A 27,123-nucleotide genomic window follows, 5' to 3' on the forward strand; every position below is an offset into this window, starting at 1 on the left:
CTGGTGTCTAGACTAGGAGAGTGGTTACAGAAATATTTCGAACTGAATTTTATAATCCCTGTTCCAAGGAAAGTAGTTTACCACATTTGGGAATGTAGTCCTTCTGTAAACTTTTGCTAAAAAGACCTTCTCTCCCTTTCTTTACCAATAATTCTCATTTATGTTACTGGCAAACCTCCAGGGGTTCATAAATATCCACATACACAAATTGAGTACTGATAGGGTGATATAACTGCAGGCATGAGTCGACATCTTGGAATTTATTTCCATAACCTTCAGTTTGTAAACCAGAGAGCACTTTGTTTTCTCATCTGCACAGCACAGTTTTACAAGTATGACTGATTAGCTCCTTAAGAAGAGACTCTTGCTTAGAAGGAACAAAAGTGTTTCTAGCTTAGAAAAGAAAATTATAGGACTGAAGAATAAAAGCTTTTTATATTGAGGGTTGTACCATAGCCCATGATTGTATCTCTTGATAGAACTTCTTTTTGATGTATTATCTTCCTTTAATTAGTGGGTATCTGAAGACATCAATCCACACAGTTATGAAAGGATACCAACACATATTTTCACTATTTGGAGGACTAGCCATGTGTCTTTTTTAAAAAGCAAAATGAAACAAAAAACCCATCTTTTAACCAACTGCTTGAAAGTGATTACCTGTGACCTAATTTTAGAACCATTTCTTTGAGAGGGGTTTATTTTGGCCTGCCACTTGGGGGTAACGATTGTAAACCTTAGAATTAATGTAATGAATTTACCTTATCTTTATTTCCTTTATAACATATGCCCACAGTTCCGAACTATGTATTTGATTTTCATTGTTAACTGGCCTAAAAAGTCATCAGTGCACAACTTCATATGACCTAGAAAAGGTTTAGTCAGAAAGCTCTGAGCTTTCTGGGAAGTTATATAATACATAATACCAGTAGAAACAGAATTTTCCTAATTGGTAATTATTGTTAAAAAGTTACATGTAGGGTGAAAACAATACAAGATTAAGAGATTTAAGATACTTTTTAAAATTCTCAGCGCTTTTAAATTTAGGACGGAACCAAAAGCACCTTTAATTTCTAGGCAGCAAGTCTAATCAGCTGCATTTGTGCAGGAAATGCTAACTAATGTAAGAGACAAATCCCCATATCCCAGAGGCTGGACATGAGAGGAGTTTACTTTTCACTTGGGTAAAATCCTGATTGACAAGTGATTTGCCACCAAATAATTCAAAGACCTGGGGTCTTGTATCCTGTGGCTGTAACCATTTCATCTCTTTGCTTTCAAGGCCACTGCGCTCATTTGCATCAAGCTGGAAGGGAAAGGGACAATGAACATTACCCATGGGAGGCTTCGTAAATTAATTATAAAAGGACTGCTTCACCTTTGGTCTCATCCTACTGGCAAAAGTTTAGTCACATGACATATCTAAACACAAAGGAGGCTGGAAAATATAATTTACCTGGAGGTACAGAAAGAAGAGGAAAGATTTGGTGTCATCAGCTAGCAATTTCTGTCACAACAGGCAATGGCTTTATACCCTTTTAACAACAATTCTAAAGCCTAAAAAAACAGAACATTTCTATTTACCAATATTTTGGGGGAAGAAATCACCAGCATTAATTTTTCTAAGTGCTCTGATTTTTCATTATTCAGTTCAGGGGAATGAGAATGAGACCATTTCTCAAACTTTGTGTTACTATTGACAGAATTATTTGGATTCATTTTCTCAAGTTTGCCTAAGCTGTATAAACATGAGCTCTGTCCCTGTAAAGTGGCTTCATGTATCTCACTTTGTCATTGTTGACCTAAGTAGGACCCGAGAAGTGGTTTATGAAAATCTCTCTCTGTGGATTGCTGAAGCTCTTGCTTAATCCTAACGGCACCAAATTGTGACGAACTCCTTCTCCTACCACTTCCTTAAAATAAAAATACTCTAGTAGTTTTTTTTTTTCTTTTTTTGTCTTGAAATAACACTCTGGAAATATGTGCTGTAATGAAGAGAAGCAGGATTTTCTGGGAACGGGAATCACGGGAGCGTTCTCAGATCAACTTTTTTCTTAGCTCGAATTTACCATAAGAACCACTTTTGGTACGAGGACTCTCAAGGGAAATCAAGAAAACCTCAGAAATTTGCTCAGAGTTTCCAGGTTAAGTGGAATGGGAAGGCTGTGACAAGTGGCTGTGGCACCTACAATTATCATGATGAGTAGCCTGAGGCCCTAAATCAGAAACTCATTGCCCCTACGCACACATGCACACACACGAATGAACGTATGCACATGTACACACGCACAGGCACACTCACACACACAGATGCGCACATGCACAGGCACACACACTCGTGCACAGATGCGCACATGCACAGGCACACATGCGCGCACACATGCATGCATGTACGCACACACATGCATGCATGTACGCACACACATGCACACAAAGGCACACACACGCACAGGCACACACAGTCACACGTGCACACACACGTGCATGTACGCGCACACGCGCACACATGCATAGGCACCCACACTCATGTGCACACATGCATGCACGTATTCACACCCACACACACACACAGACACACACACTCACATGCACACACACACGCCTGCACATGCGCACATGCACACACACACACACACAGACACGCACAAATGCACAGGCACACACACGCATGCACGTACACACACCCACGCACGCACAGGCACACACACACTCACATGTACACTCACGCACACACACACACACACACACATCTTATTTCAACTCAGCCCATTAAAAAGTCAGAGTTTCGAATGTGCTATTTTATGAGGATGTTAACAGCATTACAGTTTAAAAATTTCATACTTCTCCGATCAGTCTGCCCATACTAGACTTCTTCCCTCTTAGAACTGTGGCAGAACTTACTGTCATAGCACTCACATAGCACTTTACATATATTGCTCTAGATTAAAGCATTTTTGTACCTTTTCCTTCTCACATTTTCATAACTAAGGCATTTTTTCCAAAAGAAACCAAAAATTTTATCCAATTAGCTATTTCAATTTTCCAAATTGATTTTCCACTCTTACCTATATGCATTTGGGGTCTCATTGTCGTTTACGTTCTTATTAATATATTTTAATCTCTTTTTACCTCATTTAGTGACCTCAATGAATCCAGTTTGGGAAAAGTTAATATTTAATATTTGTTTATTGACAAGTATTACTGACCTCTTACTATGTGGTAGGCCCTTTTCTGGGTTATGGGAGATAGGGATAAATGAGACATAAATTTTGCTTCAAGAAGCTTCCATTCGAGGAGAGGGTAGGAAGACAGACAATGAGATGTAAAGATATAAATGAGATAAAGAAACAAGCATGGGGTGTGAAGACTTACATGATGAGAAGGATGCAGCTGTGTGGAGACTCAGGGGTGGCGTATTTCAAGCAGAAAAACAGCAATTGCAAAAGCGGGTTGGTGACTTCCAGGTGCAGCACAAAGGCCACTGTGGCCAAAGCCAAATGAGTAGGAGAACAAGTGGAAAGTGAGAAGGTGGGAGAAGTCACCAGGGGGCTTCATAGTTCCTGCAGACGATATCGAGAAGTCACAAGAAGGTACTACGTGAGGTGGGCTAAGATCTTACTTATACTCTGATTGCCCCAGTTACCATGTGTAGACACGTCAAAAGGCAGAGGACAGAAGTCTGGGTGGACACGGACCTGGTCTTGGACTAGGACCTTTAGTAGAGAAGGTGCTGAGATATGCTTAGGCTGAGTGTAAGTTGCAGGTAGAAGTTACAGGGTTACTCATGGGTTAAATGTATGCTGTGGAAGAAAAAGTGGAATCAAGGGATACTCTTAGGCACAGATGGATTTTGGTACCATTTGTTATAACTGAGATGACTCGATGATATTCATTCATTCAAACATTTATTAAGTAAATATTTTGCGTCATTGCGCTCAGCACTGAAGACAGGGAGAATACCCTAAGGAATTATAATTTACGCAAGAGGTGATGAGGGCTGGCGTTGAGACAGAGGAAGAACAATGAAGATAAAATGACAAAATGAAGAACATGCGGGAGACGGAATTAGCAGAATACTGTGCCTGACATTCAGAGAGAAAGATTCTGGAATGATCTGAAAATGTCTGATGCAAGCAGGTAGATGGCAATGCCACCAACAAAGACGGAGAATGTGTGAGAAGAAATTGGTTTGTGGAGAACGTCATTATGACATTAATATTGGCAGTTAATAATTATTGATCACTTCCTATGTACCAGGCACTCCACTTACTGCTTAATACAGACAGTCTCATTTACTCTCAAACATATTTGGATGATAGGATTATTATCCCTGAGACTATTACTTTATAGAGGAGTAAGCTGGGGCCTGCAGAGGTTAAATAACTTGCTGTATGTTACATATGTAGGAATTATGAAAGCCAGGCCTCGAAGCCATGGTAACATAACAATATTTGCAGATGTTGGGTGTGAGTTGAATAGACATTCACTTAGGGACATTTGGTAGACTTATAAGCATGGGCTTAGAACTTGGAATGTGTCGTGGAGGAAAAGACGTGCGAATTATCAGCGTAAGAGTGATTGTTTGATTGCACATCCTGCATTGGTGTTCTTCTCTTTCCTTATTTTTTTCTGCCCCTAAGGTGTTTCCTGGGATTATCATAGAAATAAGCTGCTTGTACGTGAATCTTTTGCCAGAGTCTGCTTCTGAGGCAACACAAACCTAGACAGAAAGTGACTGAGAAGTAGACGGTGAAGAAGAAAGAGCAAAAAGATTCTTTCTTGGGAGCTTGGCTATGAAAAGAAAGGGAAATCAACAGGGAAGTAACCCCAAGAGAATGTAGGACTGCTTTTTAAGAAGGTAAAACAACCATACTAAATGCTGGCAGAAATTAGTTCACAGAAAGGAAAACAGTGAAGAGGTCCTGGTAAAACATCTCTACCGTTTTCCATGAGGTTAAGAAGTTATCTGCTCAGAGAGAAAAGGTGTCAGGGTTTAAGGTGGTTGCTGAAGGGTTGAAAACTACAGATTTTTCATGAATTTTACATGATTTTTGTCAGGAGAGCTTGGCAACCGAAGAGTAAAAGTGGACAAGACGATTGGAATGAGTCTAATTAACATTTTCAGAACGGATTTTTTGAATAATCCAAGTGCTCAGGATAGAAACGAAGGTGGTCAGGTGAAGGCGGAAATAGCTCAGACATTACCACTGCCCCCAGGTCCGGCTGACCTGGCTACAGACCACCTGACTGAGGCTCCCATTCCCCAGACATCTCTGCTTTGTCTTCTGAAATCTTTACCTTGCCAATTCTGACTTACAGCTGCCCTGACCTTGAGGCTTCAAGAATATTCTTTTTCACTCTTTCTTTCCAGTAAGATAAAAGGAGTTACGGAGTCACTGAGTTGAAGAGATTTTAAAACTAGAAATGTTTCTGCCTATGAAGAAACTGAATCTCAGACAGGTACTAACTTGCCAAGATTATAAAACAAGGTATTAAGAAAGCCAAGAAATTGCTTTTTCTTTATTTTAAAAAACTTAACTTTTTTTTAGTATAGATTCAGGGGGTACATGTGCAGGTTTGTTACATGGATCTATTGTGCAATGGTGAGCCAGTTTTCTCCACTATACCCAGGTATCTACCACAAAGACAGGGACAAAGAAGCAAAAGCAGAGAGGCAAATGTGCAAAAAGGAAGAATATGCACTTTGTCCTTTTAAATGAAAACCAGTTTGAAATTTGCCTTGGTTTTTTCTTCATTTTTGCTAAGTATGTTTTCTTAAGTCTTGCTTAATTCTTGCTAAGCAATTTATTACTTTGATTTTCATCAGGGATAAAGCATGATGATCATAACAACTCTGCTTCTCTTATTGGGGCCATTATCACCTTGTCTTTCATGGAATGTCCTTCCTTCAGCTAAAAAGGATGAAGTGAGGAAGTGGATGAGATCAGATCACTGAGGTCAGCTAAAGAGTTTGGTGCCTACCATTGAGGATTCCTTCCTGTCCCCCAGGGAAGCACCTCTGCAGCCAGCTCTGTTCCAGAAAGCCCAAGGAGCAAAAGATCAGGCAGGCTAATTAACTAAGAGCTCTGCCTTTGGCTGTAGAAATCATTAACCATAGAGCCACCACAAGGCCACTGGTTTTTTAATGATGATTTTAATTTACATACGAAGCTAACAGTTTAAAGGATGTTGCTCTGGGTAGAATTTGTGAGTCATGCCTAGGCAGGTTATTTCAAAGTCAATTACACTTTAATATTCTTTGTCCGAAAAGTCGTTCTTTCATTTTGACAACTTCATTTTATAAATACCATCACTGGTCTGTCATTTGCTTGATTCTGGGTAAATTAATTCCAATTTGTTATTTTAATAAAAGAAGACATATATAAAAATTGCTTTTAAAATTATAATGGGGCCAAGCGTGGTGGCTCACACGTGTAATCCCAGCACTTTGGGAAGCCGAGGAGGGAGGATCATTTGAGGCCAGTGGTTCAATGCCAGCCTGTGTCATGTAGCTAGACTCCCTTTACCTGCAACCTTTGATCTCTACAAGAAATGCAAATAACATAAAATTGTAACAATTGTGAAATCATCTGGATTTTGGAACTAGAAGGGACTTTAGATATTACCTACTCCAAGTGATTTTCAAATAAAATTAAAATCCAGAGATGTTAAGTGACTTGTCAGAGGTCACAGAGCATTTGACTGGAGGAGTCGCACTGGATGAAAAGTCTGATATTTTCCCCTAAAACTATTAATGAAATTAGATACATTAAGATAACACAGTGTTTCAAAACAATGCACTTTTTTTCCAGAATCAATTAAATCCTACATAGTTGAGTGTTCCTGCATTCCAAATTAGACAGCTTGGCTCACAGGCATTACTGCTGTCAAAACCCATATCGTCTCAAGCTAATATTCTTCATTTGAAAAGCAAAATCCATTTAGTTGTTTTTCATTAAACAATAATACTTGTCTTGAGGTAATGCGGCCAAAAATGGCAGTCATGAAAGAAACAGCTTAATTGCACTCAGAACAGCACTTAAAAGAAACAATTACATCTCAAAGACTTGAGGGTATAATCTATCATGAATAAAGCGGCCCACCTTAATAATAAGGGCAAGAGGTTTGAAGTGATTTATGGTTTTACAAGGTATTTCACGTCCAGCCTCATGCCGTTTTTAAAATGACAGAGTCAATGATTGTTACGACCTTCTATGACTTAAGGCGCAGAGATGTTAGTGGCTTGTTCAAAGTCACGGCTGTTGAGTGGCCTGGTCTACGTCAGGTCCCACTCTCTCGGTTTGCTGGTACTCAGTGCAGGCCTTCCTCTACATGACAGGAACGGCCCTTCATGGAAGTACATGTGAAACCATCACTCTGCGTTCTTGTTGGACACCGGCTGACTTACCAGCTGCTCAGCTAGTGAGTGGAAAGGGCCTCACTAAACTCCTCAGCTGAGGCCCTATCTCTGTAAGAGCTGGGACAGAGGGCATGGCTTCCTACTTCATTACTGTCCTCTGACTGCAGCATGGACTCTGTGAGGTCTCGACGTACTGTACCCCTGCCCCAACCACCACAGGGCCACATCCACCAAGTGGTACCACACCCCTCTTTGGAAAATGCTCTTCCTTCACACCCTGTGGGCAACACCAGAATGCCTGAGAAGATGATGACTTAGGATGTGCAGAGACTGGGATAAAACCTCCAAAAAACAGCCGCCCAGCCCTGGTAATAAGACTTGTCTTGAGGTAATGTGGCTTCTGCACTAAGAGATAAAAAGAGAGGAGGGTCCAGATGGAAAGATGCACACGGCCAGGAAGCTCCAGGTTGAGACGTTCTGGAACGTGAGAGGAGAAAGCTGAGGCAAGGATTTTACACTCCAGAGGCGGCACGCGTCTGTGCCCAGGCGCACTCTCCCACGACACTCCTGTTCAGCACAGCAGGCAAGCTTTAGGAACTCTGTCCTTGCTCTCCATCCCAAGCACTTGAGGAAAGGGAGCTCACTCTCAATCCTCTGTAGACGGTCAGTTTAGGCTAATTCCAGCATCTTCAAACCGTGGCACTTACTCTAATCGCTCCTATCAGGGCTTCTCCATATTCCACAAACCTGATCATACCCAGTCTTCTCTCAAACAGGGTTGTTTCATCATCACAGAAAAGAAGGCGATAATGCACATGGTTAATCTTTTCGATATTCACTTTTGTTTTCATGTAGTTTTGTCCTGACTAGATGGTCATACATTCCAGTGTTGTCTTTATAAAATTATCAGTAACATTCTGTGGTGCTCTCAAAATGTTCCTGTTTGCAGTAATACATTATTTGGTCAACACAGCCGTACTTTGTAAAATGAATTGACAACTTATTTGAACACAATACATCATTTATATTGGTTTTCTTATGCCATACCTTCAACCCTTAGGAAATATTTACTGAGTACTTGCTATATTCAAAACATTACTGTAGAAGCTGTGAGGAACGCTAAGGTGGAAACATGGTTTCTATTGCCCAGAAACTCATCATCATGATGAAAATATAGATAATAAAAAATACTGCTCTAAGATATATATGAGTTATAAAAGAGATTTGAGTATTGTTCTGTGGGACAATGAAGAAAAAAGCTGATCCTTGGAATTGGGGTGTTTTGAAGAAGGATAAGACTTAAGCATTTCAGGCAGAGAGAGTAAATAATAATATTATCAGCAAAAACAATAGTTATAATTTATTAGTACCTACTATGCTGTAGGGATTGTGCAAGATGCCTTAGAGATATTTTTAATCATATACAATGTAATCCAATCAGTCTTTATATCTAACAAGTCCGGGATAGATAATCGATATTAGAATCCAAGAAAAGCAAATAACTAGGAAGGCTGGGTGATGTCTTGCTCTGGAAACCTCGAAATCCCAGGCAAGTAGTTGATATTTCAACCTATAGGCAGCAGAAGCCATCTCTGGTCTTCACTTAAGATGAGAGTATGATCAGATGGTGGCAGTGGGAGGATGGTGAGAGGAGAGAGAGGGAGGCGCTTGTTAGGAAGCCATGGTCATGGTGCAGGCGTCAGGAATGACCGAAGCAGGTGCAGCGCAATGGAAACTGGGGACGAGTTTGAGATCATTCGCAGGGATAATTCAACTTGATAAGATATGAGATTTTCCTGATTGTCTTATAAACTCTACTAAATTTCTAATTCTTAAGATAAACTAAGATTGTGTATAGAGGAATGGGATGTTGTATGTGAAATTAACTTGCATTTTTCTCCTTTCTTCCTCCATTACTGCTTAGCCCACTGAGTGTTAAATTACCTTTAACTACTAGAAAATTTTAATAACTTTCTAGAAAATGAACAGTTATAATTAATTTATCTCTTGTTTTTTAAAAATTATTTTTAAGCTTTGTGTAGTATCATGTAAGTGAAACTGAAGAACAAGCTGTCAAAAAAGTAAATATTAAGAAGAGAATCTGGCTCAAGAGTCAATCCATGCATGCCACAGTGATATGAATGATCATCAACAGTAGAAAATTCATTTTTAAATATTTTTCTAGTTATGGTTTTGGCTTGTGATAACTCCTCAAAATTCTTTCACTTGGTCCTTGATTAGGATATAACATTGTCAAGCTCAAACTCCTAACTTCAATCTCATTGGCAATATCTGCAACAAAAACTGTGGGCTCAAGTAAAACAAGCTCAAGAATAACCAAGTGTGAGCAATATCATTTGTCTTATAATTAGGATGTCATTTATTGTATTAATCCTGAAAAAGAAACTGTTATTCTAAGAGTCTGTCTCCAGTTTAAGCTCACTGTTGAACTTCTCAAAAGGTATATTCTGTTTCAAAATCATCAAGTACAAATTTGAAGGTGACATCCACCTTCCTGCTAGTAATACAGTCACTCATATTCTATGCTTTCAGAAAAGAAGTTACAACCTAGTACAAAGTGTTCTTGAAGAATGTCTCCAATTTCCTATATTAGCTGCAAACAAGATTCTAAGTGCTAATAATTTATGATGAGCTCCTATGAATTATGGCTTTGTCTAAGATTGGAAATAGATTCCTAAATCATTTCATTTAAAAGTAGATATTTCCTACCACACTGTATCAAAATGTAGTATCTGTCACTTTGAGGATCATTTAACATTTTCTATAAAGTTCACACTGATTAGACCGTTTCTGTAACATTGTCCACCTAGAAATGCCCACATGAGGACCTTTTTTATAGTTTCTCTTTCAATCATGGCTAATGCTTCCCTCTTAATCCCGCTGTCTCTATTCTTCACCAGAAGTAATAAAGTGCTGAGTTTTTAGTGAAAAGAAAATGGCTTGGCTGTCTAGAATACATTTGACTAATATCTCTGAAAACAAAAATTTCAGAGGAGCCTTTATTCTCATAAAATTGTTTTTCCTGTTTATCTTTACAAATCAACATCAATGGCAAAGAAGAGAGAATTCATTTAAATTTTAGAATATTTTATGCTTCACACACATAAAAATCCTCTAAGGGAAATATTATTGTTGTACATATTTAAACATGAGAAACTGAGGCTCAGGAAGAGAATGATCACATGAAGAGCAGAAGACGGAGCCAGAATTTGCATGCTGGTCTGATTTCACATCAACTTGACACTATATCCCAAGTATAATGTTTGGATCAATACTAAGAAATAACAGGAGATTTGTATGTAAACCACAGGACTCTTCTACCAAATGAACATGATACAAAAACAGGAAGAATTCTTACACTGCGAGTGACTGCTGACTGTTCCCACAGTGTAGGCAGCCCTGGTACTCAGCATAGATACTGAGGTCTTCACCTTGGCAGGCCCAGAGCTCTTACACATCAGCAAAGGAATGGCAGGAACAGGGTGGTAAAACTCAGGGCCAGGTGGGGGTAGCTCATTGATAAGGGTTTCAGAGCAGAGATTCATGTTACAGTATTTAGTGAAATAGTATACACAGAGCCCATTCTATCCCAGAGTTCTCATGCTATCTAGGAATTTAAGTAACAGCATGTGCAAGAACTGACTATAATGCCTACCTCGGAGCCTCTGCTCCCCTCCAGCTTCCAGATCCAGTCTCAGAAAAGCAAACAACATTCAGATCCTCTTTCCTTTTAATGGGATATCCACACTTCCCTGGCAAATTTGAATTCTATTGAGTCACCTATTCTGGAAGGCATGATGTAATTGCCATAAATGCCTTTTTCTCTTTTCTCTTCTTTTCTGAGATGGAGTCTCGCTCTGTTGCCCAAGCTGGACACTGGTGTGGTCTTGGCTCACTGCAACCTCCACCTCCAAGGTGATAGCGATTCTCCCTGCCTCAGCCTCCTGAGTAGCTGGGATTATAGGTGCCCGCCACCATGCTCAGCTAATTTTTTGTATTTTTAGTAGAGACGGGGTTTCGTCCTGTTGGCCAGGCTGGTCAAGGCCTCATTTTTTTATGTCAGTCAGCTAATGGAAATAGACAAGAGGGATATAGTTCAGCTAGCTCAACCCACCAGCCATATCTCATTTCTAGCTTTGGCTTAACCAGGACACCCTTGACATTTAGAGGCAGAAATAATCTTACCAAATGAAGGATCTGACACAGAGGACACTGTATCCTGTTTTTAAAATTTGTACAGGATTCATAAATTTGCTTTGGAATTTGTGCCCAGATTTAAGTGATTAAGTTTATGTAGAGCAGGTAAGAGTTTGAATATATTTGACTCAAAAAATATGTGTGAAAGTCAAGTATTCACCTTTCAAAAATTTATGGGGAAAATAAGGCAAAGAAACATATCCCCTACCTTCAAAAAAGAAACTCACAAAAAACAATTCTGTCTCCTTTTCTAAGAGCAATTCAAGACCATGGATAGGATTTTATGTTTCTTATTGACTTCAGCCCAGGTCATATAATTCTTAAGACATAATCGGTGTTCAATAAACATTTCCTGTATAAACTAATTTTTTTCTTATTACAGGCATCTTCATATTTTCAAAGTTACTGATTTGATGAAACAAGGAAAGCTGAAGTACTATAATGACATTTGAATGTATTTCCTTAACTCAAATTAATTTAATATAGACTCTTAGATATAAAGGCTTTTTATTATACTTTAGGTTCTGGGGTACATGTGCAGATCATGCAGGATTGTTGCATAGGTACATACATGGCAAGGTGGTTTGCTGCCTTCCTCCCCCCCATCACCTATATCTGGTATTTCTCCCTTCGTTATCCCTCCCCACCAATCACACCCCACACTGTCCCTCCCCTACCCCCCACCAACTGACTGCAGTAAGTGATGCTCCCTTCCCTGTGTCCTCGTGTTCGTGTTCTAATTGTTCAACATCCACCTATGAGTGAGAACATGCGGTGTTTGGTTTTCTGGTTCTTGTGTCAGTTTGCTGAGAATGATGGTTTCCAGATTCATCCATGTCCCTATAAAGGACACGAACTCATTGTTTTTTTTAAGGTTGCATTGTATTCCATGGTGTATATGTGCCACATTTTCCTTGTCCAGTCTATCATTGATGGGCATTTGGGTTGGTTCCAGGTCTTTGCTATTGTAAACAGTGCCACATTGAACATACGTGTGCATGTGTCTTCATAACAGTACAATTTATAATTGTTTGGGTATATACCCAGTAATGAGATTACTGGGTCAAATGGTATTTCTATTCCTAGGTCCTTGAGGAATCACCACACTGTCTCCCACAATGGTTGCACTAATTTGTACTCCCACCAACAGTGTAAAAGTGTTCCTATTTCTCCACATCCTCTCCGGCGTCTGTTGTCTCCAGATGTTTTAATGATCACCATTTTAACTGGCATGACGTGGTATCTCAATGTGGTTTTGATTTGCATTTCTCTAATGACTAGTGATGATGAGCATTTTTTCATATGTTTGTTGGACTCATAAATGCCTTATTTGGTAAAGTATCTGTTCATATCCTTCGCCCAATTTTGAATGGGTTTTTTTTTTTCTTGTAAATCTGTTTTAGTTCTTTGTAGATTCTGGATATTAGCCCTTTGTCGGATGGGTAGGCAATTAATAGCATACCAACTAAAAAAAGCCCAGGTCTAGACAGGTTTACAGCCGAATTCTACCAGACATACAAAGAGGATCTGGTACCATTCCTTCTGAAACTATTCCAAATAATACAAAAAGAGGGAATCCCCCCCCCAACACATTTTATAAGACCAACATCATCCTAATACCAAAACCAGGCAGAGACTAACAAAAAAAGAAAACTTCGGGCCAATATTCATGATGAATATCGGCACAAAAATATTCAATAAAATACTGGCAAACAGAATGCAACAGCAAATCAAAAAGCTTATTCATCATGATCAAGTAGGCTTCATCCTGGGGATGCAAGGCTGGTTCAACATATGCAAGTCTATAAATGTAATCCACCACATAAACAGAACCAAAGAGAAAAACCACATGATTATCTCAATAGATGCAGAGAAGGCCTTCAACAAAACTTAGCAGCCCTTTATGCTAAAAACCCTCAATAAACTAGGTATCAATGGAATGTATCATAAAGCAATAAAAGCTATTTACGAAAAAACCCACAGCCAGTATCATACTGAACGGGCAAAAACTGGAAGCATTCCCTTTGAAATCTGGCACAAGATGAGTATGCCCTCTCTCACCACTCCTATTCAATATAGTATTGGAAGTTCTAGCCAGAGCAATCAGGCAAGAAAAAGAAATAAAGGGTATTCAATTAGGAAAAGAGGAAGCGAAATTGTCTCTATTTGCAGATGACATGATTGTATATTTAGAGGACCCCATCATCTCAGTCCAAAATCTCCTGCAACTGATAAGCAACTGCAGCAAAGTCTCAGGATACAAAATCAATGTGCAGAAATCACATGCATTTCTATAAACTAATAACAGACAAACAGAGAGCCAAATCAAAGTGAACTCCCATTCACAATTGCTACAAAGAGAATAAAATACCTAGGAATACAACTAACAAAGGATGTAAAGGACCTCTTCAAAGAGAAATACAAACCACTGTTCAATGAAATAATAGAGGACACAAACAGATGGAAAAACATTCCATGCTCATGGCTGGGAAGAATCAACAACATAAAAGTGGCCATATTGCCCAAAGTAATTTACAGATTCAACGCTATCCCCATGAAGCTACCAATGACCTTCTTCACAGAACCAGAAAAAACCACTTCAAACTTCATATGGAACCAGAAGAGAGCCCGCATAGCCAAAACAATCCTAAGCAAAAGAACAAAGCTGGAGGCATCACGCTGCTTGACTTCAAACTATACTACAAGCCTACAGTAATCAAAACAGCATGGTACTGGTACTAAAACAGAGACATAGACCAATGGAACAGAACATAGGCCTCAGAAGCAACACCACACATCTACAACCATCTGATCTTTGACAAACCTGAGAAAAACAATGGGGAAAGGATTCCCTGTTTAATAAATGGTGTTGGGAAAACTGGCTAGCAATGTGCAGAAAGCAGAAACTGGACCCCTTCCTGCCACCTAACACTAACTGTAACTCCAGATGGATTAAAGAACTAAACATAAGGCCTAACACTATAAAAACTGTAGAAGAAAACCCAGGCAAAACTATTCAGGACATAGGCATAGGCAAGGACTTCGTGGCTGAAACACCAAAAGCCATGGCAACAAAAGCCAAGATAGACAAATGGGATCTAATTAAACTCCACAGCTTCTGTACAGCAAAGGAAACAATCATTAGACTGAACTGGCAACCAACAGAATGGGAAAAAATTTTTGCAATATAAAGGCCTTTTGAGGTTAGAGTCTATTACTGACAATGATGCTAGTTCCTGACAGTGGATATTTGTAGCCTAATTCTATTGCAAATGTCAGGGGGGCAGGGGTAGAATTATCTAAATATTTAACAGAAATTGATGTTTCCTCTTTCTTAGTGGAGAGTCATAGCTGGGAAGAAGCTGCCCAGCTGGTGGTTACTCTGCCTACCCCTTGTATGTGGGTTGGGCCATGCAAAAAGTTATTGCCAATGGAAAGGCAGAAGAAATGTGGTGACTCACTTCCAGGCTAGGCTGTCAAGAAGGAAATGTGCCTTCTGCACTGGAGAGGACAGCAGACCTGAGTAACGGAACAACCCTGGGTCCTGAAATCATCCTGTAGAAGGCTGCCCTCCGTCCAGGAACATATATGATACAGAAGCATAGGATAACCTCATATTGTGATAAGTTACTGAAATTTTGGAATTTATTTGTTCAACAGCTAAAGTTACCTAACTATGTATACATTTGCAAACATGGGACCAATAAGTGGGGAGAAAACACCATGCAACATTTTCAGAAACGCTTACATAGAGTCCTACGGAAATATCAGATACAGCAGGGAGAATATATAAACCGGCTGGGGAACAGGATGGAAGGAACTGCAAGGTACCTAAAGGAATCTCTCAAAACTGTGAAAGAACAGAATAAAAATAATTTGTTTTAAAAATATGTGTGGATCGCTTGGTAAGAACATTCTCTCTCCACAGATCTGTGCTGTTGGAGAAACATGGTGGTGAGCACAGCAGGCCATGGCCACTAGGTTTCTTTATTCACCAAAGGTGTTTAGGTGAGTCTTCAAGGACATTATATTTTCCCACCAAAAAAAAAAATACATTTTCTTTTTTTTTTCTTCTTTTTTTTTTTGAGACGGAGTTTCACTCTTGTTACCCAGGCTGGAGTGCAACGGCTCACTGCAACCTCTGCCTCCTGGGTTCAAGCAATTTTCCTGCCTCAGCCTCCCGAGTAGCCGGGGCTACAGGCGCGTACCGCCGTGTCCAGCTAATTTTTGGTATTTTTAGTAGAGACGGGGTTTCACCATGTTGTCCAGGATGGTCTCGATCTCTTGACCTCGTGATCCACATGCCTCGGCCTCCCAAAGTGCTGGGACTACAGGCGTGAGCCACCGCGCCCGGTGAAATACATTTTAATGTTAAGGAAATACCAAAAATTAGACTCTCTGAATAATGTTTTTATCTGATCTTACTTAAACTCAGCTATTATATAAAGTGAAGATTATTTATTACTCAGCCATATGTTAACAGACAATCTGTGTATATGAACTATAGTGTTTAAATAGCTTTATTAGTTATTCTTTTGTCCAGCAGAAATTTGTTTCTGGATTCTTTCCGAAGGATATTTTTGCTCTTAATTTTTTTTTTTGTTAGGAAAACTTAAGGCCTCTCTTGTGAAACTGTGACATAGCGTAATACAGAGAGACTTTTCTGATGCTGCTTCAAAGACCCAATCATGTCCACGGAGCAAACCCTCATCTCCATTTGGCAACAGCACTTGCTCACAGTCCTGGAGAAGCTCTCCTTCCTAACAACTTTCCTTATGATAGAACCATCATTCCTCTCTGACTGACCTCGTACAGTCAGAACTAGTTTGGTGAAAACATATTTTTAAAATTATAGCCACAAATTTTAGTAATAAACTGACACTTCTCAGATTTTTGCTCAAGTTTAAAAATGTGTATCTTTGATTATTTTACTTCCCCTCCAGTTACAATAGTTTCCTGGAGTCTAATAAATGTGGACTTGTGTGCTGAATGTCAGCTCAGTTGTAGAAAGTTGCTGGCAATTCATTTCTTAAAATATTATACATTATTTTTCACTTCTTCTAGAATATTGAGTGGGCCTAAATCCTTTTTATTTATCTACTGTTAGCTAGAGGCTGGTACAGGGTTATATTTCTAAGTTTAAAACAACAGAGCACATCAAGTGGAATCAGTGTTGTTGAGTATGACAGGTAGTGTCCATATTTAACTTGGGTGTGATCATTTTCACATCAACAGCATTTTGCCATCAATAGCATTTTATTTTCATTCGATTATTCACTTTTAGTTTCAATCCTGTGGTGACTTGTTTGGGAATTCTGAGATACGTTTGCTATACCATCTATGGTTTTTAGAATAGTGCTTAATATACAATAGGTTCCCAATAAATACATTTAACTGTCTTAATTACTAAAATGAAGAAGAGTAAAGAAAGGAGGAAAATACATTATTTTTTTGCTGTTGACTTAGTTGAAGATTCCGGATTTTTGTGGCAAGCTCAAATCAGGATATATCCTGCAGTGATCTGATGTACTCTGTTGGGAATTGTGCTTATTCCTTTCAGGCCTGCAGGCAGAAACACCCACTCGAAGAGAGCTCGGCACCCAGCTGTCCACGGGATTTCCCTCTGGGCATTGTAAATGCCCCCTTTCCTCTCCCTCTGCGTTTCTCCTACAACTGTGACTCATTTAGAACTATATTAAGAGGCACGCCAACCAGAAAACTGCTAAGGATATCAGTGGTTAAGGAAGGCTGAGGTGTCAATAGGACAAATCAGGAACAGGTGCCAGTTAACTCAAAGGTTTCCACCTGCACTAGATGAACAAAATGCAAACTGGTGTCACTCTGCTGAGAGGAAATACAAACAGCCATGCTGGGTGGCGCCTCTCTCTTCTATTGAATATTCTGAGGAGCCTGAAATCAGCAATCACAGCTGAAATTTCTGAAATAAAAGAAGGCATGGCATAAGGCTATTTAAAGCGAATACATAGTTTATTATCCAACTGTTCAATCCTTTAGTGGAGTTCACAGAAAGCTTTCTGGTTCATAAAATTGACAAAAACCAAAACCAGCAACAAGGACAAAAACAGAAGAGAGATCCAGAATATAGGAAATATTTTTCTTATTTTTCATTGTCAGAAGATTGAATCTGCTTAAGTTGGTAGGAGTTTAGTATGTTACTTCTTTTAGTGAATGATTGTTATTAACTATCAGTTTCTCCCTTTATCTCTACTGTTGAATAAATAGTTAAATATTTTTGGTTTGAAGGGGAACAACGTATTAGTCGTCTCAATTTAGTCCTGAACTTTTTGTCAACTGGATCTCCATTTTTGTGGGAATCACCACTGTGCAAACTGAATCACTTTTGTTCTCTGATACCAGTTCAAATTCATCTTGCACCTTGAGAATATTCACTTTGGTGGCTGGTCTTTATTGCTGTGTGTGTTCTCTGATTTAACCAACATGAAAAATAAGAGTACCATCCAAGCTGTCATATAAATAATTGATGTCTAGTGGTGGTAACAGGTAGGTTCAGAGGAAAAAATAGCGCCCAGTGGACACAGAGGCCAAGTGCAGCTGGTGTGAGTGACCTGCAGAGATGGCAACATCCAACACGAGGTAGTAAGGCAACTCTTGGTTTTCTAGGCAGAGAAGATCTAAACAGCATATGTGAACATCATCACTGAGCATTTGGCTGCAAATTAGAGAAAGCTGATAACAGCATCTTAAATGAATAATAGTGTATTTTTTGTTACATGCCAAGAAATATGGAGCCAATAGCTTCTACACGAGTTAACTACTAAATGACACCAAGACCCAGATTTTCCATCTTTGCGTTCGGCAGTGTTCAGCATTTTGGCTTTCATCCTCGTGTCCATAGCTCATATTGCAATATGGCAGCTGCTGTTTCTATTCCAAATGTCTAAGCCAGGAAGGAGGAGGAAATGGGCGGGACCATAAAAGAGCGTTATCTCTTTCCCTCAGGACCAGAAGCTTTCCCAGAACCACTTCAGGGTCAATTGACACTTGGGTCACATTGGCCACAGCAGTGTCATATGAGCACTTCTAGCTATTGAAAAGCTAAGACAGCTGGGAACAAGTTTGCCATAACTGGTGTTGACCAGTCAACTGCTCATCCCTGTGAATGTGAGAACATTGCCATTCTGAACAAGGTCAGAATTTTGTTAACAAGGGAAAAAGAAAACATTGGAGTCAGTAGATAATGAAAAGGACCTGCTATCGCCACATGTCATGGGGATGGGAGATAAGTAGCAAGCAAGAGACGAAGTAAGCAGCGTCCATCATCTTGTAGCTGAGAAGACAAGTCTCTGAACGCACATAAAGCATTTGTTGGAAGTATTCTAAAGAAAAACACGGGCAAGAGGAAGGACTTTTAGAAGGTGGGCGATCCTCTACTCCTGGAATAATATCGGTCCCCAAGACTCTGACTATGTTAGTTCTTGACTACTCTTTAACTTGGGCTGTATTAATAACTTGGAACTGTTGATGAAAAGAATGGGTAACTGTGAGTTTGGATATTTGTAGGTGAATTCTTTCATAGTTATATGAGGATACATGTTAACAAAATTAAAAGTTGTTCTGGTTTATAAATATTTAATTATGAATAATTGTACTGATTGTCAAGGTTTTTGTTTTACTTTTATCTTCTAGTGCCTCAGTTTTTTGCTGCTTTGTGGTGTATTAGTAAAGACCCCTTGTCTTGAAAATGACAGAATAACAATTTATATCTTAAGTACAAGGGAAAAAAAAAGGAATGTAATGCCCTGTATAAATGGAAGGTCCGTGGTTTGAGCCAGGGTTTATTTCTATATCTCCAGCTCTTGCTTCTCTTTTTCCTGTTTTGACTTAATTTTATATTCCTGTAGATAGTCCAGTCTATGCGGTCACAGAAGATGGCTGTCAGCAGTTCTAGTTTATGACAGCCATTGATTTGAGAAGAAGGGTCATACTTTCTTCCAATGTCCCCGTATCACAAAACAGGGAAGGCTCTGATTGGCCTTATTTGGATTATGAATCCATTGCTAAACCAATAAGCTGGAAGACATGCTATTCTTGTTGAATGAATCTGGATACTGAGCTCATACCCCTGTGGATAAGGGATGAGGTGGCAGGGTTGAGCCCATCTGATCCATACCAAAAACAAAAACAGAAATTCCCAAAGGGAAGGATACCTATTAGACCAAAAATTAAAAAAAAAAAAAGGCCAAATATTAACAGCAACAAATAAATGTCTGCTCATAGGACAAATTAGTATTTCACGGACTCTAACACTTAGGAAGGCATTGTTTATCTTTTGCCTGACTTGAGAATGTAAGTGTAATCACAGTCATATCTAGGAAAACTCAGATGACATAAAACACCCTCACTAATTTAGATCATGTTAGTATAATTATAATATCTTCTACTAGCACTGCATGCACGCTGGGCTGGGTATTATATTAAGCATACTCTATTTTTTCCCCATATAATTCTTAGAGTAATTACATTTTTCTCATGAAGAAGTTGGGGCTTATACAGGTTAAGTTGCTTAAAGTCACACAGCTAACTAATGGTAGGATTCTACTGGTTTTAAAGGCCAACTAATTACATAAAAAGCCATTATTATTTACTGGTTGAAATCTGTTTATGTTGTCTGAGACAACCAAAAAATCCTGAAATTGTCCTATTATTTTCAAGGATATAAGCTAACAACTAGAAAAATGTTATTTAGCAGAAGTCTTTGGTTTCCCTCTTTATTCTATAAATTGTATTTTACATTTTTATTTTATAAATTTAATAAATATATACAAATATTTCTCTAAGCTAATAGTAAAAGTATTCATTTTCTGAATAATTTAAATGTTCTCACCTGTAGTACAAACTTAAAAGGTACCATCTTTGAAAACATACTTGCTAAACTTGATATCAGACCTTGACTCAATTTTCACAAATTTGAAATTAGTTGAAAGCAAATTAATGTTCTTTTCTCTATTTAAAAGGCTTAAAAAATTCAGTTTCTTCCAGTATTAGTGTATGTACAGAGAAGTGTTAGTAGAATGCTGGGGAAAGAGATTTGAAAAGATCCAAAATGAACTTATGAATTAGTTATAAAGGGCTCAGTGTTAATCTGTAACATATTCTGTTTCTTTCAGAGCACTTTTGTTAGGTCATCATTCATCAATCGATAGATGTATTTTGAGTGATAGCTGTATGTTGGGCATTGGCATAGAAGCTGCTAACCCAAGTAAAAATATGGGATCCCTGACTTCAAGGAACTCAGGGTCTAGTTTGGGGGACAGATCAGTCGGCACATAGCTAAACAGAGCGTGAGGACTGTCAAGCAGTGTACACACAATGAGCTGTGGAAACCCCAGAAATGTCTCCACAGACAGCTTAGGTGATAGGGTGGGTTAGAGAGTAATGAGGAAAGCTTCTGGGAGGCTCAGTGCCCGAAGTGGATTGTGAAGGATGAACATAGGGAACAGATGGTGATAGCAGAGGGCTACAAAAGGGTTCAAAGCAGAAGAGGCAGCGGGCACCAGGTCACCATCACCTATAAGAGTGACAGACAGAAGAAGGGGTAGGGTGGGAGAAGTATTTATAGTTCTAAAAATAGTTCAGTATAAATAAGGGTAGAATGTGGTAAGAAGGTAAGTAGGGAGTGATCAAAAAAGCAGTATCTGTGCCCCCATCCCACCACTGCTAATAGCACTGCCTGTAAGTAGACAGATTCTGCCGTCCAAAGAAGCAGTGACCAAACAACATGTGATCCAAGAGGCAGGGACCCCAAAGGCAGACAAAGGCCATGGCAAGAAGATACTAGCTGATGCCAGGAGGTGCCAAAGGTTGTAAGTGGGGGAAGTGACTGAAAACTGGGGGAATAAAGTTATGTTAATGGCCACATAGGAAACAGTGGCCAAGAATTCTGGCCCAGAGTACCAGGTAGTTACTTGACCAGTCTTTCCTTTGGAGACCCACAGACTCAGAAAGGTTTTTGGCCTGATAAAAGACACAGAAGACATACTGCCAATTGGCTGCCAACGTGGAGAATGACTGCTAACTACAGCCAGGCAGGATTCCAGGACCACGCTTCCTGAAAGAGGAACAGTAACCTGTATAAGGCCGGGGCAGGGAGAAGCAGAGCTACTGCAGACTCACTGGCCTTCTCCTTTCTGACAAGTAGTGTTAGTGCCCCTGGAAGACTATTAATAGCAATCTCTAATGAGGAAGAAAAACACAGAATCACATTTTCCTGCTGTACTTAGGGAAGCACAATGCTAATACCCTCTTCATAGAAACAGAACTCTCAGAAATGCAAAGTACTTTCTTGTTTATAGGAGATTGAGGAAGAGAATTATATTTCTTTAACATTACGGTCATGTTTAAAATGACTATACTAAATGTTGAGAGAATTTTATTGATATAGGAATGTCCAATATGTAAAGAAAGAAATTATGTGGGGGAAAGTGTCTGACAATGAGTATTTCCAGATACCTTCCAAGACATTGTTCTCCTCATGTGACATGCTCTGGAATCATATTTAAGCCCAGCCATAGGAAATTACAGCCACTCCCTCCCTCTTAGATTGGCCCAAATCCCCTTCTAATTCTTCAGCAAGAATTCTGAAGAATTCTCTGAAAACACAAGTGGATATGTTTCCCTGGGTTGATGTACCTGACATCCCTTCTTACAAGTGGTTTTGGTACTTGGAGCCTGTCTCAGATACCCCACTGGTGGCAACAGGAGAGATGGCTTTGATATGGGATTTATTCTTCATAGGCATAACCCCTTCCTCCTCCTTTCCTTCCTAATGAGACAGATTAGATGATCAGGTGTGGTCTGAAGATGTCTGATTTCTCCATGATACAGGTTGAGAGGTGGCATGGATGGACTGAATGGCTACAGAGAGTCTCCAGTTCTCAAAAAGATTGAGCTCAAACAACACATTCTCTAAAGAAACAATCTGAGTTTGTGCAGATCCAAGGGTCCTAGAGTCTGCAAAAGCACCTTGCTTATGTTAACGTCCAGCTGGTTACAAACAAAAAGAAGTAAGTAAACTTTCTGAGAAAAAAAATAAGCTATTCAATACTCCCTTTCAAAGTACAAGGATGTGAAGAGAATTCTTGCAAAGTGCAAAAAAACTACTAACCATGAAGGAAAAACATTCACTGGACTACATTCAAATTAAGTTCCTGTTGATCAAATGACACCATGAATGGAGTTAAGAGACCACATACTAGAAAAAGATATTTGCAAAATATGTAACTGGCAAAGGACTAGTATCCAGAATATATAAGAAACCTTCAACAAATCAATCAGTAAAAGATTAATGCAATAAAAAGAGGCTGTTCTAGCCTCTTTCTAAAAATAATATCCAAAGAATCAATAAACATATAAAAGATGTCCAACTCAATTAGTCATATGAGGGATGCAAATTATAACCAAGTAAGATACACACCTTATAGAATGTCTAAAATGTAAGTGAATGATAATGTATTGGTGAGGATCTAGGGGAGATATATATACTTGATAAGAACCAAAATTGTACAAACACTTTGGAATGTCATTGGTAGTACCTATTAAAGTTAAATATAAGCATGCTAAATGACCAGCATTTTCACTTCTAGAAATGCATCCCACAGAAATGCACATATATTCACACCCAAAAAATGTGTTAAAAATACCTGTAGCCATATTATTTATGATAGCCCCAAACATCTCCAAAGTCTATGAAAATTAAAGTGAACTTAAATTGTGGTATATCTACAACAATATGAATAAACTGGACTAATATTGGCAGGTAAAAAACAGTAATACTAAAATAACCCAAAATGAGAGAAGGTAATCTATGGTGATAGAAATTAGGATAGTGCTTACCTGTGGGACGAAGAAAGACCACACTGACTGGGAGGCGGGGGACACATGTGAATGAGGCTTCTGGGGTGCTGGTAATATTTTACTTGGAGACTTGGGTGGTGATTACAGGGGATACTTATTCTGTGATAGCTCATCTAGCTACATCTTTGTGTATGTGTGTATATGCTGTACGTCAGTAAAAAAGTTTATTTTTAAGAAGTGAATGGAAATAATTTGACCTCGGTTGTTATTTAAATAATTCCCCACAATTCTACTATTCAAGGGTCTCTTGCCAATATGGTTGTGTTTGCACTGCTGATAGAACTACAGAAAAAGAGAGGGTCCCTAGAGTTTGACCGGAGGCCATTTGGAAGTGTTTGACCTTCAGAGGGAAGGTAATGCTTAGCTATCAAATTAGCATCTATATTTTAAACCTTAACATATAAAATATGAAATGTGGCTTAATGACTTTCCTAAATCAAATGGCATGCATTGGCTTGAAAAAGATGTGGATGTTGAATCTGTATAAAATGCAAATTTCTTGACAGTGTTAAAATACATATAATTTTGCTGTGGCATGAAAAATGTCACTGTTTCCCAGAACTAAATCGATGAAGGACGTGTGTGATATCAGGGAAATAATTGGGCCCTGGTGGGACTGAGCTACGGACAAGGTAATCAGCCTTTTCTTAAAATAATTTTCGTGTCTCCACGGTAACAGCACACAATCAGTGCTGGTCTTTCCATAGTATGTTTAGCATAGGAAAAGTACAAACAGATTGTTCTGGCTTAAGATGAGACATTTAAAAATCATAAATTACCATCTACTTCTTTAGCTACAAAACGAGAAATTATTAGAATAAAAAGACTGACTTCCGTGGCCATATGGCACCGTTTGGGTCAAGCCACACTCGTAGCCTGAAATACAAGGTTCAGCACCATCTGGTTCCTGCAGGCTTCTCCATCTTCCCACCTCCCTTTCTTCCCACTTAATCCTCTCCTAACCCATTTTGTAGTCCGGCAGTTGCTAACTACTTTTAGTTCCTGCATATTTGCTCCTCTAAACTTCTAGGCTTTGTACGTGCTCTTAACTTTCTGGACTGAAAAGCTCTTTCCTAATTATCTCCCTGGAAAATTCCCATTCATCCTTCAAAACCACTTCAGTCTTAAAGATTAATCACACTTTCCTCTATTGTAACTGCAAACTATTTCTATGTTTTCATTATTGATCTTATGACACTATATTTTCCCTCTCTCCTTTGAAATTTAGAATTCCTCGAAGATAGGGACAATATTTTATGCATTTCTATATACTTTGTTCCAATGTCTGGAGCACAGAAAATGCTCAAGAAACAGTTACCAAAAGGAAATGGAAAAATTTGCTCCTTCACAAGCAATTTGCCAAATAAGAGATTCAAGTGGCCACCAAGAACATTAAAAATTCTCCAATCTCATCATTATTTAAACAACTGAAAGCCTAAATAATAATATACATTATTTTGTTCCTTAAAGTTCCTTTAAAAGTTTAAATTTAAAAAAAATTATAATTCACAGGCTGATGCGCTCAATGGATATTTGTTATCAAGTACTTCTTTAAAGTGTATTAACTTTGACCTATAAATGTATTATTAGGGGTCTATTTTCAGGAAACAGTCCAATAATATGTGAATATATTCAAGCATCAAGATATATTTACAGTGTTATTTATAATAAAGAAAGTGAAATTTAAGCAACGGGCCCAATGGTAAGAGGATATTTACATAATTGTGATGCTCCTTTACAATGTAACACTGTGCTTTGCAGAGTGTTTAATGACATGAGAAAATGCTTATAATATACAGCTAGCCCAAAAGGTAGAATACCAAATATCTATTATATGCATCATTAATACAATTCCATAAAGAAAACTGCCTATTAAAAGGAAAATATACCAAAAATACAGCAGCGGTGGCTCTAGGGAATATTTTTGTTTGTTTGCTAGAGAAATAGAGGGATTCTGTAATATTCTAGTTATCAGGAGAAAAACTGTCCTCCCTATACCCTCAATTGTGCTTTCTTGTATGTAAGTCAAAAACACAAAACTTTTTTTTATTATTACACTTTAAGTTCTGGGATACATGTGCAGATCGTACAGGACTGTTACATAGGTATACACACGCCATGGTGGTTTGCTGCATCCACCCCCCGTCACCTACATTAGGTGTTTCTCCTAATGTTATCCCTCCCCAATCCCCCCATCCCCTGCTATCCCTCCCCTAGCCCCCCACCCCCTAACAGGCCCCAGTGTGCGATGTTCCCCTCCCTGTGTCCAGGGACATGGATGAAGCTGGAAACCATTATTCTTAGTAAACTGACACAAGAACATAAAACCAAACACCACATGTTCTCACTCATAAGTGGGTGTTGAACAATGAGAACAAAACTCTTTTTTATTCAAGTAAACTCTAGATAGGACAAGGCTGATCATAAATAATTTTGAAATACACAAAAAAATTTAACTGGTTCTATATTACCCTCCAGTGACTGGATAACTAAAATTTGTTGCTAAAAGGTGAAGTGTTTCTGAGAGAAAAGAAGAAAGAAACCCTCAAATGTTTCTTGAGAACTGGAACTGGGCAGTGGGCCAAGCCCTGTCACATATTTCCTTAGTTAACCACCAAGGCAATACTACAGAGCAAATATTATTATCCACAAGTTGGTGGCTTGTCCAAAGTCGCTCTAGTGTGTGACAAAGTTGGATTTTGGTCCCAAAACTATCTGCTAAAGAAATTCACATTTTTTTCTATTTATGATTACCTCTTTAAGCCAAACAAAACAAAACAAACAACAACAACAACAAACAGTTCTGCACAGCCTGATTTAATGAAGACGTAAAAATTATTTGTATTGATTTATGCAGCTTGCTTAGTTTTTAATTAAGTTGGCTCTTAGAACCATAATTTACGCAAACAGCAAGAAACAAACACCTTGAAAGCAATGACAGTGTTCTAGGTGTTACGAGTTTTCATCCTGATTCCAGTACCAGCTCAGAAGCAACTGTAGGAGCTCACCAAGAGCTTGCTGAATTGAATTAATTAGATTATTCAGCAGGAACTTCTTTCCAAGACCAAGTTATCCCAAATTTCAAATTAGGTCAAACTAAATAAATGAGGTTTCACTGTGTTTCCTCAACTACACTTTTTTTATGTACTTTTCCTAACCTTGAGAGCAGGTTTTGCCATCAAAAGATGTCTCCCTTAAGATATCAGTGCAGCTATTAAAACAACTCTTTTTCTAGATCTATGAAAAATGCATCTTATTTTAGCAGCAAAGATTAAGGGCTATTGCCTTCTGTCTCTTCTGGAAACACTTCATTGATTTTGTGGCCATTACCACAAACACTATCTTGTCAGGGCCCCTGGAACTGACCAAGATTTCAAAGAAACAATTCCAGGTAAATGTGAGCTTTGAGTAGCTGCCTCTGAGTCAGTTTTGGGTTCTGTACTGTTTTTGATGAAGATTACTAAAATTAAAGCATAGCTAAGATAAGATTTGGTGGCCGAATTATCTTCAGCATCATTAGTTACTTCATTCCTCTAGGAAAACAAAGCTATGAAGAATAGTTCTAAATGGGAAAACGAAAATGGCGTATTTTGGGCTTCCACTCAGAGCCAGGTAATGTGCATTATTGTATTTGGAATTACAAAAACCTG

The 27,123-nt window shown here is 38.7% G+C and overlaps 1 pseudogene; it reads left to right on the top strand.

Annotated features, from left to right (window-relative positions):
- The first annotated feature begins 4,514 nt into the window (after positions 1-4,514).
- Positions 4,515-27,123, top strand: part of LOC108287718 — a 31,975-nt pseudogene continuing 9,366 nt past the window's right edge.

Source organism: Cebus imitator, unplaced genomic scaffold (assembly GCF_001604975.1).
Source record: "Cebus imitator isolate Cc_AM_T3 unplaced genomic scaffold, Cebus_imitator-1.0 Scaffold353, whole genome shotgun sequence".
Taxonomy (NCBI): Eukaryota; Metazoa; Chordata; class Mammalia; order Primates; family Cebidae; genus Cebus; species Cebus imitator.